Genomic DNA, 7,180 nt, shown 5'->3' with positions numbered 1-7,180 from the left:
TTCGATGAAAAGGAAGAAGGGGCGCAGTGTATGCTGGGCGGCCAATCCCCCCCTACCCCGGCCTAAATTGGAAATTACATAGAATTTACAGCACAGAAACAGGCCATTCGGCCCAACTGGTCTATGCCGGCGTTTATGCTCCACACAATCCTCCTCCCTCCCTACTTCATCTCACCCTAACAGCATATCCTTCTATTCCTTTCTCCCCTCATGTACTTATTTAGCTTTCCCTTAAATGCACCCATTCTATTTGCTTCAACTACTCCTTGTGGGAGCGAGTTCCACATTCTCACCACTTTCTGAATAAAGAGGTTTCTCCTGAATTCCCTATTGGATTTATTAGTGACTCTCTTATAATTATGACCCCTAGTTTTGGTCTCCCCCCACAAGCAGAAACGTCTTCTCTCCGTCTACCCGATCGAAACCCTCCATAATTTTAAAGACCTCTATCAGTTCACCCCTCAGCCTTCTCTTTTCTAGAGAAAAGAGCCCCAGCCTGTTCGGCCTTTCCTGATAGTTGTAACCGTGATAGAATAGTTTACCAGACTGCCTAATGGGTAAGTGCAACATCTAGCTATGGTACTGAGCGACAGAGGCCGGGCAGGTCCCAGGATCGATGCCAGATCTGAGCTGAGTTAGTTAATCTCAGCTGAAGTCATTGCTAGGGTTTTATGATTGGCCTCAGTGTCCCTAGAGCATGGAGAGGAATATTCAGCTAGGGTACACTATCGGTGCTGGAAAATGAGTGGACATTGGCTGAAGGAAAGGCTGTGCTTGCCCTCCATGGTTGAATAGCCGGACAGTACCCATTTGCAAAGGGATGTGGTGCTAGAAAGTCACGGGCCACAAGCGAAACTGTACTTCAGAATGGGAGGCAAGTAATGGAGAAGGAAATAAGAGGGAACTTGGGGAATTCCCTGCTTTCTACTTAAATCTATTATTCACTAGTTAATGAGCAGAGGAGCACATAGGTGTCACAGAGAAACAGATTCCCAAGTAATTTTGTTGGGATAAGTACTTTTCTTTTATGGACATTAAAGGTCCCATTAATCCTTTGATTTTCCTGCTAATTTTCAAAGTCCGCCAGTACTTTCAGCCGTGTAACTGGCAACTTCGTTATGCTGAATATTGTAAATGGAGCCAGGGGGACTTGTTAAACCACAAACTATTTCTGGATGAGGTTTTCTCTGAGTAAAATCTATTACTTACTCCTAGTCAACTTTACAGCTGAAATGCTAACTGGAATCAACCTCTGTGCTCGCTGACCGACGTTGGCTCCCTCTCCTCCTGGTGTTCAAATCCCTCCATGGCCCTCGCCCCTCCCTATCTCTGTAACCTTCTCCAGCCTGACTACCCTCCGAGATCTCTGCGCTCTTCCAATTCTGGCCTCTTGTGCATCCCTGATTTCCATCGTCCCACCACTGGCGGCCGTGCCTTCAGCTGCCCCGGCCCTAAGCTCTGGAATTCCCTCTCTGCCTCTCTCTCCTCCTTTAAGATGCTCCTTAAAACCTACCTCTTTGACCAAGCTTTTGGCTCGGTGTCGAATTTTTTCTGATTGCGCTCCTGTGGGACGTTTTACTACATTAAAGGCGCTATATAAATGCAAGTTATTGTTGTTGCAATATACGCAGTGAAGAACCCTGATATCTTAGTTGGCATGTGCACTGCCCACCATGAGACTGAAGGCGCCAAATTCAATCGCCTGGTCTGTACTGAGTTAGCTGGTCTCAACCGAGCCAAAGGTAGAGTCTGTACCAGTGCTCTCAGCAGTCCTGGGCTAGGGAGGGGAAGAGTCAGCAAGGGATCCCCCTCCTGATGTTCTCGGGCAACTCCAGCTGCAAAGTCCGCATCAGGCAAGGCTGCGGCCAGTTCTGGTATGTGATACCCTCCCTGGTGGAATAGCCTCCCAACCGCTCCCTGTCAAGGTTCACTCATGAAGAATGGCCGCCTTCAGGAAAAGAGGAGAGTCATTTGTCAAGAAAGAACTTGCATTTATATAGCGCCTTTCACAACCTCAGAACGTCCCAAAGTACTTTACAACCAATGGAGGACTTTTGAAGTGCAGTCACTGTTGCAATGTAACGCAGCAGCCAATTTTCACACAGCAAGATCCCACAAACAGCAATGAGATAAATGACCAGATCATCTATTTTAGTGATGTTGGTTGAGGGATCAATGTTAGCCCAGGACACCGGGGAGAACTCCCCTGCTTTTCTTCAAAAAGCGTTCTCGGATCTTTTACATCCACCTCAGCCAATTAAGTACTTTTTCAAGTGTAGTCCCTGTTCTAATGTAAGAAACGCAGCAGTCAATTTGCGCACAGCAAGATCCCACAAACAGCAATGTGATAATTGACCAGATAATCTGTTTTTTAGGGATAAATATTGATCAGGATACCAAAGAGATCTCCCCTGCTCTTCATCAAAATAATGCCACAAGATATTTTACATCCAATTGAGAGGGCAGACGGGGCCTCGGTTTAATGACTCACCCGGAAGATGGCACCTCCGATAGTGCAGCACTCCCTCAGTACTGCACTGGGAGTGTCAGCCTGGATTATGTGCTAAAGTCTTTGGAGTGGGACTTCAACCCACGATCGTCTGACTCACACAAGAAATCCCAGCCCTTATTTTCAGTGAGATAACACCTTTGGAAAGGCAGTAGCGAGAGGCTTTTGTTTCGAGTGCGGTAAGGCCCGAATAATGATGTCAGCGACAGTAATGTCCACCTTTCTCTCCAATTCACACTGAGACTTGGTGGCCTCCAGGAAAAACACGATAGCATCAGTTTCATAACCACTTTTTTAACAGGACTGCTTTAATGATGCCGTTGAGGTATTGGTGGGGTTGAGGAGTAAAGCACATGAGAGGCAGATTGGCCTGAATGCTCTGGGGTAGTACAATTACCACCTTTTATAGACACTACTGAGTCCTGCTAAGTTGTCCCAGTGTGTTTACTTCCTTTCCCCCATCTAGTTATAGTCATTCTCTTGACCTCCATCTTATCTACTTCTCTCAGTCTTCTCTATAATCTAAACGTATCTTAAGTCCAAGCTTGGCAGAATCTAATCACCACCTCCTGATTTACCCTTCTCATCTCCCCCACTTCTTTTCAACTGGGTGTCAGCCTTGTCCTTTCACATAGGTTCCTCAACAGGAAACAAATGGCAATACGTCTCCCAGGGTTCAGGTTCCAGTCTCAGAAGATGTATTGTCGTGAAAGTAAGGGCCAGGCACCCTCTCATAGAATCATGAATTGATACAGCACAGAAGGAGGCCACTCGGTCCATTGTGCCTGTGCTGGCTCCTTGGAAGAGCTGTCCAATTAGTCCCACATGCCGACTCTTTTCCCGTAGCCCTGCAAATTTTTCCCCTTCGAGTATTTATCCAATTCCTTTTTGAAAGATGGCATTGAATCTGCTTCCACCGCCTTTTCAGGCAGCGCATTCTGCCTTTGGTTCTTTTGCCAATGACCTTAAATCTGTGTCCTCTGGTTACCAACCCTTCTGCCACTGGAAACAGTTTCTCTTTATTGACTTTATCAAAACCCTTCATGATTTTGAACACCTCTTTCAAATCTCCCCTTAACCTTCTCTGCTCTAAGGAGAACAACTCCAGGTTATAGAATCATAGAATCATAGAATCATAGAAGTTACAACATGGAAACAGGCCCTTCGGCCCAACATGTCCATGTCGCCCAGTTTATACCACTAAGCTAGTCCCAATTGCCTGCACTTGGCCCATATCCCTCGATACCCATCTTACCCATGTAACTGTCCAAATGCTTTTTAAAAGACAAAATTGTACCCGCCTCTACTACTGCCTCTGGCAGCTCGTTCCAGACACTCACCACCCTTTGAGTGAAAAAATTGCCCCTCTGGACCCTTTTGTATCTCTCCCCTCTCACCTTAAATCTGTGCCCCCTCGTTATAGACTCCCCTACCTTTGGGAAAAGATTTTGACTATCGACCTTATCTATGCCCCTCATTATTTTATAGACTTCTATAAGATCACCCCTTAACCTCCTACTCTCCAGGGAAAAAAGTCCCAGTCTGTCTAACCTCTCCCTGTAAGTCAAACCATCAAGTCCCGGTAGCATCCTAGTAAATCTTTTCTGCACTCTTTCTAGTTTAATAATATCCTTTCTATAATAGGGAGACCAGAACTGTACACAGTACTCCAAGTGTGGCCTCACCAATGCCCTGTACAACTTCAACAAGACATCCCAACTCCTGCATTCAATGTTCTGACCAATGAAACCAAGCATGCTGAATGCCTTCTTCACCACCCTATCCACCTGTGACTCCACTTTCAAGGAGCTATGAATCTGTACTCCCAGATCTCTTTGTTCTATAACTCTCCCCAACGCCCTACCATTAACGGAGTAGGTCCTGGCCCTATTCGATCTACCAAAATGCATCACCTCACATTTATCTAAATTAAACTCTATCTGCCATTCATCGGCCCACTGGCCCAATTTATCAAGATCCCGTTGCAATCCTAGATAACCTTCTTCACTGTCCACAATGCCACCAATCTTGGTGTCATCTGCAAACTTACTAACCATGCCTCCTAAATTCTCATCCAAATCATTAATATAAATAACAAATAACAGCGGACCCAGCACCGATCCCTGAGGCACACCGCTGGACACAGGCATCCAGTTTGAAAAACAACCCTCTACAACCACCCTCTGTCTTCTGTCGTCAAGCCAATTTTGTATCCAATTGGCTACCTCACCTTGGATCCCATGAGATTTAACCTTATGTAACAACCTACCATGCGGTACCTTGTCAAATGCTTTGCTGAAGTCCATGTAGACCACGTCTACTGCACAGCCCTCATCTATCTTCTTGGTTACCCCTTCAAAAAACTCAATCAAATTCGTGAGACATGATTTTCCTCTCACAAAACCATGCTGACTGTTCCTAATTAGTCCCTGCCTCTCCAAATGCCTGTAGATCCTGTCCCTCAGAATACCCTCTAACAACTTACCCACTACAGATGTCAGGCTCACTGGTCTGTAGTTCCCAGGCTTTTCCCTGCCGCCCTTCTTAAACAAAGGCACAACATTTGCTACCCTCCAATCTTCAGGCACCTCACCTGTAGCGGTGGATGATTCAAATATCTCTGCTAGGGGACCCGCAATTTCCTCCCTAACCTCCCATAACGTCCTGGGATACATTTCATCAGGTCCCGGAGATTTATCTACCTTGATGCGCGTTAAGACTTCCAGCACCTCCCTCTCTGTAATATGTACACTCCTCAAGACATCACTATTTATTTCCCCAAGTTCCCTAACATCCATGCCTTTCTCAACCGTAAATACCGATGTGAAATATTCATTCAGGATCTCACCCATCTCTTGTGGTTCCGCACATAGATGACCTTGTTGATCCTTAAGAGGCCCTACTCTCTCCCTAGTTACCCTTTTGCCCTTTATGTATTTGTAGAAGCTCTTTGGATTCACCTTTGCCTGATCTGCCAAAGCAATCTCATATCCCCTTTTTGCCCTCCTGATTTCTCTCTTAACTCTACTCCGGCAATCTCTATACTCTTCAAGGGATCCACTTGATCCCAGCTGCCTATGCATGTCATATGCCTCCTTCTTATTTTTGACTAGTGCCTCAATCTCCCGAGTCATCCAAGGTTCCCTACTTCTACCAGCCTTGCCCTTCACTTTATAAGGAATGTGCTTACACTGAACCCTGGTTAACACACTTTTGAAAGCCTCCCACTTACCAGACGTCCCTTTGCCTGCCAACAGACTCTCCCAATCAACTTCTGAAAGTTCCTGTCTAATACCATCAAAATTGGCCTTTCCCCAATTTAGAATTTTAACTTTTGGGCCAGACCTATCCTTCTCCATAGCTATCTTAAAACTAATGGAATTATGATCACTGGTCCCAAAGTGATCCCTCACTAACACTTCTGTCACCTGCCCTTCCTTATTTCCCAAGAGGAGGTCAAGTTTTGCCCCCTCTCTAGTCGGGCCATCCACATACTGAATGAGAAATTCCTCCTGAATACACTCAACAAATTTCTCTCCATCCAAGCCCCTAATGCTATGGCTGTCCCAGTCAATGTTGGGAAAGTTAAAGTCCCCTACTATTACCACCCTATTTTTCTTGCAGCTGTCTGTAATCTCCTTACATATTTGCTCCTCAATTTCCCGTTGACTATTTGGGGGTCTGTAGTACAATCCTATCAAAGTGATCTCTCCCTTCTTATTTTTCAGTTCTACCCATATAGACTCAGTGGGCGAACCCTCGGATATATCCCCTCTCACTACTGCCGTGATGTTCTCCCTAATCAAGAACGCAACTCGCCCTCCTCTCTTACCTCCTGCTCTATCTTTCCTATAGCATCTGTACCCTGGAACATTGAGCTGCCAGTCCTGCCCCTCCCTTAGCCATGTTTCAGTAATAGCTATAACATCCCAGTCCCATGTACCCATCCATGCCCTGAGTTCATCTGCCTTGCCCATCAGACTTCTTGCATTGAAATAAATGCAGTTTAATCTAGACTTCCCTTGGTCTTTGCCCTGCTTTCTCAGACCATCTGTCCGGTCATGTTCTGTACACTCTCCCTTACTGCCTTTTGTTTCTGTCACCACTTTATTTCCCACTGACTTCCTGCATCGGTTCCCATCCCCCTGCCACATTAGTTTAAACCCTCCCCAACAGCACTGGCAAACACTCCCCCTAGGACATTGGTTCCAGTCCTGCCCAGATGCAGACCGTCCAATTTGTACTGGTCCCACCTCCCCCAGAACCGGTTCTCCAGTCTCCCCACATAACTGAAGTCCCTCATTCCTGGTATCATTCTGGGAAATCTCTTCTGCACCGTCTCTAAGGCCTTGACATCCTTCCTAAAGTGCAGTGCCCAGAATTGGACACAATACTCCAGCTGAGGCCTAACCAGTGTTTTATAAAGTTCCATCTCATCTAGTATCTGCCCTTAGACATGTGGAGCTACGTGTGTGTTGTCGAGCTGACAGCTGTTTGGGCGCACAGCTTGTAAGTTTACATTGCATCAAGTGTGGCCCTTGGGAAAATCTGCCATCTCTTGCTATGTTGCAGCCTCTGAAAATCCTGACACACTATCTATTTGCGAATCAACATTAAGGGAGCAGGTAGTAAAGGCCCTACACCCCCCTCCTTCAGCAGGGACACAGGCGC

The sequence above is a fragment of the Heptranchias perlo genome, chromosome 16 (assembly GCF_035084215.1).
Source record: "Heptranchias perlo isolate sHepPer1 chromosome 16, sHepPer1.hap1, whole genome shotgun sequence".
Classification (NCBI taxonomy): domain Eukaryota; kingdom Metazoa; phylum Chordata; class Chondrichthyes; order Hexanchiformes; family Hexanchidae; genus Heptranchias; species Heptranchias perlo.
Note: the sequence above shows the minus strand (reverse complement) of the source record.